This window comes from Octodon degus, unplaced genomic scaffold (genome assembly GCF_000260255.1).
Source record: "Octodon degus isolate 3935 unplaced genomic scaffold, OctDeg1.0 scaffold00195, whole genome shotgun sequence".
In the NCBI taxonomy this organism is placed as follows: Eukaryota; Metazoa; Chordata; class Mammalia; order Rodentia; family Octodontidae; genus Octodon; species Octodon degus.
In genome coordinates this window covers 663,828-678,005 of record NW_004524771.1, presented here as the reverse complement: position 1 = coordinate 678,005, position 14,178 = coordinate 663,828, and the positions used below count along the sequence as shown (strand labels likewise).

Genomic DNA, 14,178 nt, shown 5'->3' with positions numbered 1-14,178 from the left:
CTATAAGAGTCTAAATAATTTCAGCTACAATTCACTAATGTCCACAGGACAGAAAACCCAGCATAAACAAGTTTAATGCAAACAGAGATGAGGTTAAGGTCACATTCATTGCCTCAGCAATTTCCAAATTCACAGATATTTGGCTTAAGGTATAGCTTTCAAGTGCTCAACTCGAGTCATGAGGCCTTTTTGTGTATTAAGCTCTTCAAGTTTTTGTTCCCTGGAGCCCCCCCCCCAACTTCCTCAAACTTTTCTTCATAGAAAGATAAGATTCTCTTCCCTGAAGCCCACAAATGTTTACTTAACTCTGATTGTTTTAAATGTGTCATGTGACCCTTTATGAACCAACCAATCACTGTGCTAAGAAAGATGGAGTACTCTGGCTAAGACAAGGTCACATCCTCACTCTTAGAACTGGGAGCATGATCTGTCTCATCCAAATTACATGACCTGATATGAGTGAGATTGTCTCTCCACAGGAAATTGGCTGTTACCAAGGAATGGATGTCTACAGGCAAAACTCAAATGTTAACTGTAATGCTTACAGTTAGTCGTAGGCAAGTAAACCAGATCTCAGGAAAACAAACCCTGATTTCTAATGTGTGACTGTACGAGTGATGTAAATAATCCCATCACAGCTAATTTCAGACTTCCAATTGTTTTTAACAATGTATAGTGGATTAAATAATAGTCATCTTGTAACATCTAGTTGAACTGAATCAGCATGATTCTAGGGTGGAAGGCTTCCCTGAAGATTGTTGCCAACAGCATAAATAGAAAACTGGAGGGGAAGATAGGTGTGCTGTTCATTCTCCTGGAGAAGCTTTTCATGCTAGTTTTCCTGATAGGAGCTCAGCTGTTCTCATCATCAGAGGAACTCAGGTCCTCACTATCACTGAGGGTGGCTACAGTTCTCTTTAAGAAAGCTCTGTTCCTCACCCTCAGTATTGTTTTCTAGCTCCAGTGTAGATCCCTCAGTCTGGTGGCATGGATCCTTCAGCCTGCTTGCACAGAATTTTTAGCTTCCACCATTGACTTTTGAGCCTCCCAGTGCCAACCTGTATCAGAAAATGTGCCCCCAAGACAGTATACTTCAGTAAGCTGCCTAAGCAGCAGTTGCCATTACAGTTCCTGTTGCCTCTGCTTCTTTGAAATGGCTGGTCACTGTGATGCTTAGCTGGTCAATATGACGCATATTGTAAGAGCCAATCAAAGATGGCCAAGTACTCTACCTCTGTACTTCCCCTTTATAGACCCTATAAAAAACCTTCCTTGCTGAGTCTTTGCAGTCTGACATTTTGAGGAACAAGTGATTTCCTGCCAGTGGCATCCAATGTTAAATAAATGTGCTTCCAAATCCTAGGTTTCATTTCATTGCTTATGTTGCTGTTGACGATCCTTGATACTGACTTGCATGAGACATTGTTTTGGCCTCTAGACCTCTAGCTGGACTCATGCAGGACACTGCCATGGGATCCAGACCTGCAGTTGGAGTCTTTGGATCTCTAGTGCATGGACAGATCTCTTGCACTGTTCTTTGTTGGACTCTCTGGGTGATCTTATAAAATAATCCTATAAATTATGTGTCCTATATTAAATATACTCCCTTGCAAAGTCTGAGTGCAACACAAGGCTTCCAAACTTTCTGAGTATTTACTACTCTGTTTTCATGAGTGAAGAGACACCAGTTTCCTTGCATTCTCCAAAGGAAAAACTCTGCAGAGAAAGTAGGAAAAAAAAAATTGCAAGAGGAAGCAGTTAAAAGAAGAAAGGAATTTTTATACCTTTTGTACTTTGCATTTTAGGTGAAAGTCTTATAACTTTAACTCACAAGACATCCCTGCTCCTATCCTCAGAGCCAGAAGAGAAGCAAAGGCTAGCTCCAGTGATCGCAGGGTAGCCAGCTTTAGTTCATGAACTACAACAAAAAGATCCCTCGCCCATTTATCCAAAATCTCTCAGCAAAGCACAGATGGCACAAACTGAAGTTTTCTCTTTGTACCTTAAAATTGGTGTTTATGTTATTATCAAAACACTGATTCAAAGAAAATTCTGCCTTCTTTGAACATCTGTTATCACTGATTAGAAACCACTTAAAATCAAGTCATTTTCCATCCTACTCGCTATTAAGTGTGAACAGACGCCATGGCCAAGTCCTTCGATATAACTTGCAACAAACTGGACTGTCTCCATAAATGTGTATGCAGAAAAAGACTCACCCTAGCAACTAGGAATGTAGGAAGTAAGATGCAGATTGAAAATGTGGAGGTAGCTAGTACATATATTTACTGTAAGGAGTTGGCTTACACAACTACGGACGCTAAAAATGTAAGATAGCCACTGGCAAAATTGGGCATTTAGCCGATGTGGATCCAGTTCAAATCTGAATGACTAAGAACCAAAGGTGTAAGATGAGAACCAAGAGGTGTAAATTCAACTCTGAATCCAAAGACAGAAGAAAACCAACATCCCAGTTCAAAGACAGAAAGAATTCTCACTCAACATTTTGTCCTATTCAAATCTTCAAGGTGTGAATGAGGCCCACCTACAATGTAGAGAACCATTTTTACTTGGCGTAACAGTTTAGTGTTAATCACAGCCAAAAACAACACCACAGATATTCACAAAATAATGTTCAACCAAATATCTGGGCAGTCCCTGAGCTGACAAATTGACACATAAAACTCACTGTCTTATAGTCCATGTATCCAACAATAGTCTAGTAATTTGAGACCATTACACATTTTACAGTGTAGTTGCTATAGGAGAATATCCTCTAAGTTCAAAGATCCTGATTTAAGTCACCAGGTGAGCAGAGGAATGCCTAGGCTCAACCACTGAATGCCAGAAGCTTGATCTGAGGTAAATGTTTTCAATCTCAAGGAAATCATAAAGGCCAATATGGTCACGCCCTGAGAATTAGTATAATAGAATGATTAAGAGCTTAGACTTAGAGAGCAGATAGACCTGGGTTCACACAGCATCCACTTTTTCTGTACCCTTGTCCCAAAGGCTTGTAGAATTTCCAAAATGGAAAGAGTTTCTTCTACTTAATGACATAACCTAGGAATTCCTCTACTCACCTGGTGACCCATTCAGAAGCTTGAATTTAAAGGATGTTTTCCCATAGAAACTGAATTATAAAATATGTAACCGTCTCAAGTTACCAGACTTTTCAGATACCTAGACTGTAAGAGAGATAGTGAGTTTTATGTGTCAGTGTGATCAATCAGCCCAGGGGGTACCCAGATATTTAGTTAAACATAAACAACTTAAAGGAGGAAGAGTTTAGCTTATGATCTGAGAGATCTTTTACCACTAGGCTCCCTTGTTACTGGACCTGTTGTGAGCCAGGAACACCATAGCAAGGGGTCTGTGGTGGAAACAAAGCAGGTGATCTCATGGCAGGCACGAAGGGGAAGACTATGAAAGAACAGTGCTGGTGGACCTTCTGCTTTCTCCTCTTTTGTTCTATTCAGGTTCCCAGCATGTATGGGCTGCCCACTTTCAGGGAAGCTCTCCCTGCTTACTTCACTGTAGCATATACCACTCATCTCTGGAAACATGCAAGCATGTATGTGCACTTGCACACACACATCCATGCTCATGCACAGAGAAGTGTGTTTTACTAACTCCTTTGGTGTTTTCCAATCCAATAAACTTGACAATCAAGATTAACACATCCCATCAATACCACTATGTAGTTGATGACTCTGAGCATATGTCTTACCTCTCTGAGTCTCAGTTGCATTGCACTGAAAAGAAAATAATACAGATGGTTCCCAACTTAGGATTCTTTTTACTGTATGATAATGAAAAAGTGATACATCTTCAACAGAAAACATATTTTGAGTCTAATTTTGCTCTTTTCTGAGGCAAACAAAATATGGTCCAGTACTGTCTTGTAATACTGAGCTGCAGCTCCTAGTAAGCCACATGATCTCAAGGGAGACAACAGATCCTTACAGCATGCTGTGTTGCTAAGCAATTATGTCAGGGAGGTTAGGTATATTAAATGTATTTTTCACTTAGGATAATTTTCAACTTACGATGGGTTTATTGGGACATGCCCATCATAAGTCAAGAGCATCTATGTCTAGAATGATAGGGAGTCAGCATAATTTGCTGAACTGCTAAATGACCAAAATAGATAACTTCTTAATAAAGCCCAAGTAAAATAGCAAAACTGAGATACAGTAGTAGCTGAAATGTTCCAAGACATTTCTAGTGATTTATAGCCCATCTCATCTCCATGGTAACCCTAGGAAAATGGTATTTTGTCCCCATTTTATGGATGAGCAAGCACAAGCCAGAAAGGTTCAGATATCTGCTCCCAGTCCTATATCCAGGAGGCAATAAAGTATAAATTCAAGTATTCTACCTAATGTGTAGACAGGATACAGAATGAAGGAGAAATCCTTAGGCTTGGCACAACAAGGCCCCACTTTTCTTTTTCTAAGACTAGGAAATGATAACATGAATTTTTCTTTTCTAGTTTTTTTTTTTTTTATGGTCTCACTACACAGCATGGACTCACAGTGATCCTCCTGTTTACAGCCTCCCTAGTGCTGGGCTTACAGGCATGCGTGAACACTCCTGGACTCTGTTGCCATTTAAGCATGCCCAGGGGTGGGACTGGGGTGGGGTGGGGCCAGTGTGGCATGTGGTGCCAGGGATTGAGTCCTGGCCCCTGTACTTACCTAAGCAAACACTTAGTCCTCTGAGCTATCTCACCAGCCATAACATGAAAATTTAGCACATGGGCTTTTGGATGAGATAAATTTAACTTTCAATGTCAGTTCCACCACTTTCCAACTCTGCAATTTTAGACCCACAGCTTAGTCCCTCTGACACCAGGACATGGAAATGATAATAAATTGTAGAGAACCAGACTCCCATCTCAATGTACACTACCTAGTGAACAACAGCAATCATGATGATATCAACAGTAACTATAAAAGCTGCCAGCAAATGATAGCCAAGATGCAGAGCTAAAGGAAGAAGATGGAAAAAAGAAGAGGAGGAAAAGAAAAAGAAGGGGAAGTAGCAGCTTCTAAGAAGAGATGAATTCTACTGGGTTGATGCTATTTGGAGTTCTATATGCTTCAGTATTTGAATGTCAGATTGTTCCCCATATTTGGGAAGTGTTCTCCTATTATTTCTGTCCATATTTTTATATCATTTGCATTGACTCCTTCTTTCTCATTGATGCCTATTAGTCTTACATTGTTCATCTTTGCATCATCTTGCAGATGTTAAATTTTTTTCCCTGTATCCTAGTTGTTTTTAACAGATCTTTTCCTACCTTTTCACTAACTGCAAAGGTATCTTCTAGGTCTAAAACTCTATCTTCACTTTCATTCAAAGGGTTTTGCCAGCTTGTGACTGAGGTCTTAATTTCTTGTATATCTCTTTGAATCCACATCATGCATTCTATTTCTTTCCTATACTGCTCATTCAAGGAGTCCGTCATTTTTCTAATCTCCTCTATTTTTTTTATCAGTGTCTTCTTTAGAAGCACTTAGTAATTCTTTCATTATAGTTATCATTTCTTTTTTACTTCAGAGATTATTTCTGATCTGATTTCCTCTATACCTTTCTACAGTTGTTTCTTTACTTCAGACAGTATAATTTCAGAGATTTCAGGCATGATTTTCAATTTCTTCTATGCTGGCATCTCCTGCATTTGTCCTGGGTGGGCTCGGGACCTGAGAATGCATTTTGCTCCTTCTCTTTGTCATTTTATATAGCACTGTCTTCTGACCTTTGATATAGAGCTTTGGTGCAATTATTACCTTTAGAACCTACCAATATTATTACCCAAGAGAGATTATGTAGTTAAGGCAGTTGCAGTTTTGTATTTACAGAATTATAATTAGCAACACTAATAATGGGTAGTGAGATTTAGCAGTTGACAATCTTTTGTAACTAATGGGCTTGTATTTTAGACCATAAGAGCAAACACTATGACTGTATAGCTAAGCAGATATTAGATTGGGAATTTGTACTTAAATTAGGTTCCCTAAATTCTGTCTGATCACCTCCCTTTTGTACTTGTAGTCTTCCAGACAGACTAGTTCACCCCAGTTACCTGTTGCCCCCTGTCTCAATCAAGAGAGAAAGAGGGAGGATGCCCTCATAGATCTGGGTCTAGCAAAGTGTCTCAGCCTACTGGGTCTGGATCTACCAAGTTCAAACTTGTCCAGATGGGCCTGGCTTGAGTCCGGCTGCTGTGCTCCACTTCTTCCTGTTGCAGCCCATGGAAGTGAACCACTGTGCCCCTCGGGTAAGATGTTCTGCTCCTGGATTAGTTGGGTGAGTCTTGCCCCTTGCCTCTCTGCAGCGAGTTCTGCTGCAGGGTTCCACACAAAGCCTGATGGAGGAAATTCTGGCACGCACGCAGAAGGTCCCACACACACACCAGGCCTGAGCACTGGGCTGAGATGAATTCTAAAATAGTTGCTAGAGATGCAGAGTGCATTATGGAGCTCTAGAATAGTCCCCAGATTGGGTGGGGGCTGAGGATCCAAGCAATTAGTACATGAAAGGACGTAGACAAAATCCTTGAAGCCAACTCTCTGTAGCCACATTGTGCACAGTGATGGGGGAGAAGAAAGACCCAGACAAGCAGCAATAGGAGAAGCAGCATCAACAAATCAGAGTCCAGCTCCTTAATGCCCTCCAACCGTGCTCCAAGGATGCGAAGGTGAGAGCCCCATGATTTCACTCCAGGACACAGAGGGCATGCATCACCCTCACCTCACCACAAGACTGAGTTGTAAGCCACAGCCTCCAGACGCATTCATTTTGGCACAGATGCAACTTGCCAAATTCCAATTTGCAAACCGAATCTACATCTTCAACGCCATTCCCTGATTCAAAGTAACCTCGTCTCCGGGCCCTGAGCACCTCTGCATACCCAGACAGATACACTCTCGTGTTGGAAAGGTTAGGCTTGCTGGAAGCAGTTGAGCGGAAACTTAAATTCAGAGAGCAATTTGCTACTCAGAAGAAGCTATCACTCAGAAATGCACTGACTGGCCTCAAAGAATTGGGCCATCGCCCATGGCGTTGCTTGGGTTTGTGTGACCTTGAGGTATGAAAACTTCAAGATTTAGGGTCCAACTATAATTTTTGGTCTTCTACAGAGATCCCATTTAGTGGGGCTACAAGCCACAGGATTCTGAATTAAAAAAAAAAAAGGAAAAACAAACAAGAAAGCAGATTAAGTCAGCTCTCCCTATCCCTTTCTCCCTTTCCTCTCCCCTTCTCCCTTCCTTCCCTCCCCTCACCATCTCTACTATCAACATAACATACTTTTTCTAAATATTGTTACCCAAAGCAACATGAGCCCCACAAGTGGCTCACCAATGACCCCAACCCTCAGGCTCCATCCTAGGCCTTCTGGATCAAAACCTGTATCTCAACAAGATCTCTAGGTGACTCCTGGGCAAAGTCACGTGTGTGTGTGTGTGTGTGTATGTGTGTGTGAAAAGCAGTTTGAAGAGAACCACACCAGACAACACAGCCAGGTAACTATTGTCCTAAATTTAATTAAAAATAAACCAATCAGATGCCCATAGAAGAATCAAGGCAACTGCCACTTTTCAAGACCCTCTGGGATCCTTCCTTTAGCTTCTCATCTGTCTGTCTCCCCACTTTATAGGCATCAACACTGAGATTCAGACAGGTCAGGTAACTAATGCAAAATCATTCAACCAGCATGTGACAGGTGAGTTCACCCGAAAACTGAGGATATGGTCATTCACTGTCCTTATCTCAGCAATAAAGTATTTGGGGATTAATTTCCAAATGTTTGCAAAAGGGGCTAACCTGCTTAATCACACAGCACCCTTCTCCATGCCCTTAGCCTAAAGACTTACAGGCATTTCCAAAATGGAAAGAGACACAACCCCAAATAAAATGCTCCTTGACAAGAGGGAAGGAGTGGCCACAGAAGGCTACAGGATCTCTACATGCTGGAGAAGCCAAGGATTGCCTTCGGCACTCATTCATGCACACCTGACATCTCCATCCACCTGCCTTTGCCCATCTCACCTTCTTCATTTACATCCTCTTTCACTGAATTAACCATCTGTCTTAGAGTCTAAGAGAAGGAGTGACACTTCCTCTTAACTTCTGATCCTGTGCAAATCCTTCGGCCTAAATATTTTTTATTGTTCTTTTGACATTCTGACTAGGGGGCAAATTATGGTTCTATTTAGCTTTCTATCCTATAGCAAATTTGAAGAATTTTATTATAGATTGATGGGTTTGCATTCTCCCAAAATTTCTATGTTGAAATCTTCTCCCTCAAGGAGATATCATTAGGAAGTGGGGCCTTTGGCAGGTAATTAGGTTATGAAAGTAGTGTCCTCATGAATGGGATTAGAACCCTTATAATAGAGATAATTTCCAGAGAGATTTCTAACCCTTCTTCCACCATATGGGATCTGAAAAGGGGTTCTCCACCAAACCCAACTATACTGGAATCTGAGGTCAGATTTTCAACCTCAAAAACTGAGAAATGAATTTCTGTTGTTTAGAAGACATCCAGTCTGTTGTGTGTGGTAATAGCAGCCCCCAAAGACTAAGAAAAATCCCTACACCACAGTGCATTTCGAAGAATGATGATTAAAGAAGAGTTTTTCTAAGACATCAGAAACGTGATCTCCAACTAAAAATGTCTAGAATGAAAGCTGACATTTCTCCCCATGTTAGGGACCCCAATCAAGGGTAACATACCCACAGAAATGGAGAATGACAGAGAGGTTAGAAGTTACAGAAGTAGTGGGCCTGGAGTATATACAGCTCACTGGTTGAGCACTTATTTACTAAGTGCAAAACTCTAGCTTCCATCTCCAGCACTACAAAAAGGAAGAAAAATTATGGAAGTAGTCTTCTGCACACCCCCTATTGCCTGGCTCAAATGTCTCTCATACACAGGATGATATTTTAAAAAAATCTTAATCTAAAATTGTGTCACATTTCTTAAAACCTTTCAACGACTTCCCATAACATTGAGGACAAAAGTCAAACCACTTAATATAGCCTGTGAGGTTCTGCATGATGGGCCCCATTTCCTGCAGATGTTCCTGCATCTCTCTTCTTAACTACATAAGCCAATGCCACTCCAGAGCTGGCCAATAGAAGTCCCCACTCTAGGGGTCACCATCTAGGCAGCTCCACAGGTCACAAACACAAACATAATGGTAAAGACTATAAGGACAATTCTTGAGATGTGGTGTTTAATGATGCCAGCACAGTGTGATCCACACACTGTCTGTTGTCACAACTAACACCATTGGTTCCAGGGAAATGCTGCTCAGTATCCTTTGTTTTCTATCTTTGAAGCAGAAGGCAACTGCATCTGAATGCCTTAAAGACTTGTCAGTGGTGCCCCTGCTGATTGCAGAAGCAAATATTTCTCAGGAAGGCACAGAAAATCTCAGCACTGAACACACTTCAGCAAGGCAAAATACAAATTAATTAACTTGTCACATCTTTCTTCTCTGATAACATGAATGCAATATATTCTTACAAAATGAACCATTGTTTGCCAGTAATACTAAGCAACCACTTACTTGCTTCCCTTCATGTTTTAATTCATGGGTCCAGATATTCCTATGAATTAGCACAGTTTTTACAGTGGTTAAACATGACAGCTGAGAGCATTTTGCAATATTAAATGATTTGTATTACTCTGAAGTGTGTTTATGTCTAGATTCCATTCATGACAAGTGTGAAGTAAGATTTCTATGCTTTGTAGTGACAAATGGCTGAACTCTGAACATCAAAAGTATTTAATGAGTTTGTATTTTATTTCTTAAAGCTGAAATGAATTCCAGTCTTATGTAAATGATGTGGCTTAGGATTTGACACTTATCAATTATTGCATTTTGTTTTTTAAACTTAATAGACCATTGAAAATATTTAGACATAAAAATATGGATTTTCCTTTATGCCCTTGGACTCTGCGAATATTGTGATCAGGGTAGCACCACACTTCGAATCCTGTTGGAATTTCTAGAGTTTCTTGAGGCACAGACTTTTTTCTTGACCCTACCCCAGAGCCTTTGCATGTGCTCATCACTTACAAAGAATGCCTCTCCTCTGCACTCTTCACCTGGGTAACTCCTTCTCATGCATCGCAGCTTACTTTAAGTTTCTCAGCATTTAGGAAGCCTTTTTTTAAGTCATCCAGCTAAGCATTATTCCTTTATGCAGCACAGCCATTTTACCTGTTCATTTCTGTACTTATGGTTCAATATCTGCCTTGCCAAACAAACTGTAACCTTCCAGAAAGCATCGTGTCTGTCTTATTCACTATTTGCTGTGGGACCTGGAGCAGAACCAAGTTTATAGTAGGTGTTCAATAAATATCAGGTAGCTCAATGAATCACAGAATGCAGCAGGCCAACTCTGACCACAGTGAGCTACTCTCATTGTTCATGCCTTTCCAGCTGAACCACAAGTCTGCAGCCCAAATCTGGCATTCACAACAGTTTATCTGAAGGTTGGTTAGTCTGATTTGTAGAATATTGTTCATGTGATGCCTCTACATTTTGAAATTAACTGCCAATATTTAAGAGCTAGTAAATTATACTTTAAAACCAGATTCTTTGGTTTCTCTTGAAAAAGCCAATCAGTTGGCAATACTTCCCATGTGGCAATCATAGTCAGAGCTGAGACACTCATGCACTGTGTAGAGAGCTCATTGTCAAAACACCACTGTCCAGATAAACCCCATACACACTGTGGATCTCAAACTCACATGTTGGAAACTTAATCTTCTTGCACCAGTTATGAGAGGTGTAGACCAGACCAGAGGGTTAGGCTGTGAGGTGCTGCTGTCCTGAGTGGACTCCTGCCAGTATTGCAGTTGCCACTGGGCTCCTAAGGAAGGATGGGCTGCATGCCCCTCTCCTCTTCCAGAACAGCCCACAGGGGCTGTTCTGCTCTCTTGCCCTCACCTCTTGGACCTTCCACCATCCACCATGAACATCCCAACAAGGAGGACATTGCCAGAGTCCAGCACTTCCATTTGGGACTTTCCAGACTCATAGATGGTGAGTAGTCAATGTCTCTTCTCCATGAATCCCTCATTGCTTCTAGGGTTTGGATCTTAAGGTCTCCCAAAGGGCCATGTGTTAAAAGCTTGACCCCCCAGAGAGTTCTACTGGGAGACAGTGGAACCTTTAAGAGGCAGGGCCCTGTGGGTGTCACTGAGGGGATGTTCTTGAAGGAGACTATGGGATTTAGCCCCCTCCTCACTCTCTCTTTGGCTTCCTGGACACAAACTAAGAGGTGTTGCTCTGCCACATATGCCTGTCACTACTACCACCTTGCCACAGGCCTAGTGGCCACAAGGCCAACCAATGATCAACCAGAACCTTCAAAAACGTAAGACAAAATAAGCCTCTCATTATGAGTTGATTATCTGAGGTATTTTGTTATAGCTACAGAAAGCTGATTAACACAATGGTATGTTAATATAGCAGCAAAAAGCAGAGTATTGCAGAGATGAACATTCAATCACCAAACCTTTTTCTTCTTCTTCCTGAGTTCACAGCTCAGTTCCACTTCCCAGTCCGCCTTGCAATTTCCCATGGCAATGTGTCTTGGTTACTTTTCTTGTTGATGAGATAAAACATCTGACACTCAAAGTTAAAGGAGGGAATTTTTTAATAATTTATTTTATTGTATTTTGAAGAATATAAACGAAAGCAAAAATGAATAGCAGATTCAAAGATAGAAAAAGGGTAACATGCAGGATTCCTTTTGCACAATAGACAACAAATTCTAAAACTTTAAGATAACTTTAACATAGAACAGGAGGCTGCTATATGCCAGTAGTGTGCCTCTTTTACCACTTCAGCCAATAGAGTTCATCTTCTCATACTTCCCACAGGTCCTTCAAAGATTCTTCCTATTAGCAACTTATTTCTCTTGCAAAGTGAGGTTATTATTCTATACCATTTCTTCTTTCAATTCGCTACTTCAATTCAACACATTTTAACTGGACTGACCAAAGCCACCTAAACCTCCCCAACTCATAGAAATATTTATATTTCACATTGCAGTACTTTGCCATTTATTGTAACTTAACAGCTTCAGAATGACAATATTGCTTCCTTTTCAATAAATTTTATCTTTCCTTGAAAAAAAAAGAAACAGGATTACATACAACAATACATATGTTACAGACTTTCAAATCAAGAATAGCAAATTGGGAACTTTCCAGAATGCTCTAAGAGGTAGGGGAGCAGTGGCTGCTCAACCTACGTACAGCTATGTGCTCCTTCCTGCTACCCCACCACAGTCCAGCCCACTCACCACCTGTACAAAATGGTGAAGGAAATGACTTTGTACAATGTATTGGAGGTCTAACCCAATTCTACCTAAGAAGAACTAAAAAAGGATTATAGGAAACTGGCTTTGAAGTGCCATCCTGATAAGAATCCAAATGAAGGCAAAAAGTTTAAACAGATTTCTCAAGCTTATGAAGTTCTCTCTGATGCCAAGAAAAGGGAATTATATGACAAAATGGAGAACAGGCAATTAAGGAAGGTGGAGCAGGTGGTGGTTTGGGCTCCCCCATGGATATCTTGGTATGTTTTTTGGAGGAGGAGGAAGGATTCAGAGAGAAAGGAGAGGAAGATGTGGTACATCAGCTCTCAGTTACTTTAAAAGATTTATATAATGGTGCTACAAGGAAACTGGCTCTGCAAAAGAATGTGATTTGTAACAAATGTGAAGGCCAAGGTGGTAAGAAAGGAGCTGTTGAGTGCTGTCCCAACTGCCAAGGTACTGGAATGCAAATAAGTACTCATCAGATAGGACCTGGAATGGTTCAACAAATTCAGTCTGTGTGCATGGAGTGTCAGGGTCATGGAGAGCACACCAGCCCTAAAGACACATGTAAGAGCTGCAATAGAAGGAAGATAGTTAGAGAAAAGAAGATTCTAGAAGTTCATATGAACAAAGGCATGAAAGATGGCCAGAAGATAACACTCCATGGTAAAGGAGACCAGGAGCAAGGGCTGGAACCAGGAGACACTATCATTGTGTTAGATCAAAAGGACCATGCTATTTTTACTCAATGAGGAGAATATCTTTTCATGTGTATGGATATACAGCTAGTTTAAGCACTGTGTGACTTTCAAAACCAATATCTGCTCTAGACAACTGAAAGATAGTCATCACCTCTCATCCAGGTCAAATGCTTGATGTCAAGCATGGAAACATCAAGTGTGTGCTAAATGAAGGCATGCCAATTTATCATAGATCATATGAGAAGGGTCATCTAATCGCTGAATTTAAGGTAAATTTTCCTGAAAATGACTCTCTCTCCTGATAAACTCTCATTGCTGGAAAAACTCTTACCTGAGAAGAAGGAAGTAGAAGAGATGGATGAAATGGATCGGGTAGAACTGGTGGACAAGATGGCGCCATTATAATGGAGAAGCCTGTGAGGATGATGAACATCATCCCCGAGGTGGTGTTCAATGTCAGACCTCTTAATGGGGACAGTGAATAATGCTTACTGCTGGCATGTAGTGTGCAGCGGTGAGTGCACGAAGGACTGGAATCATCATATACTCACTACTCACTATGGTTTTTGCTTCAATATTCAATTATAGTAGTGTTTTAAAAGTTACATAAAGAATAAATACAAATAAAAAGCTCTGACTTTGCCATGTATGTGTGATGACTTCAGTGTACAAGATGAAGTTTCATGCCTGTAAAAAGTACCTAACCCTTGGGCCAACCCTTAGGTAGACTTAGTGGCCGGAGTACAATCCCCAGACTGCTGTGCCAGCCCCGCCTGCAGTTGAGACTGGGTGTGGTGGCACACGCCTATAATCCCCACTCTTTGGGAGGCTGAACACAAGCTAATCACTACAAGTCTGATCTATGTAGTGAGATCCTGAGACCCAGTAGATCCTGTAGACCTTATTAAACAAAACAAAACACAAAACAAAATACCTAGCCCTGGTGTCTCTGAGGCCATCCCTTGCAATTGACTTCAGTTGTATACATGATCAAGACTAGACTGAAGTGCTAGGTATATGTGTTGCCTTTAGTGTATGACGGTCCTTCATTGTCAAGCTATGGATGAAAACTGTATTTAACTGGCAATCAGAAAAAGAAAACAGTTTGTGGAAGTGTTGGTCT

General features: G+C 41.0%; 1 pseudogene; it reads left to right on the top strand.

The window, feature by feature from the left end:
• The first annotated feature begins 12,348 nt into the window (after positions 1–12,348).
• Positions 12,349–13,524, top strand: LOC101574875 (annotated as a pseudogene).
• The last annotated feature ends 654 nt before the right edge of the window (positions 13,525–14,178 follow it).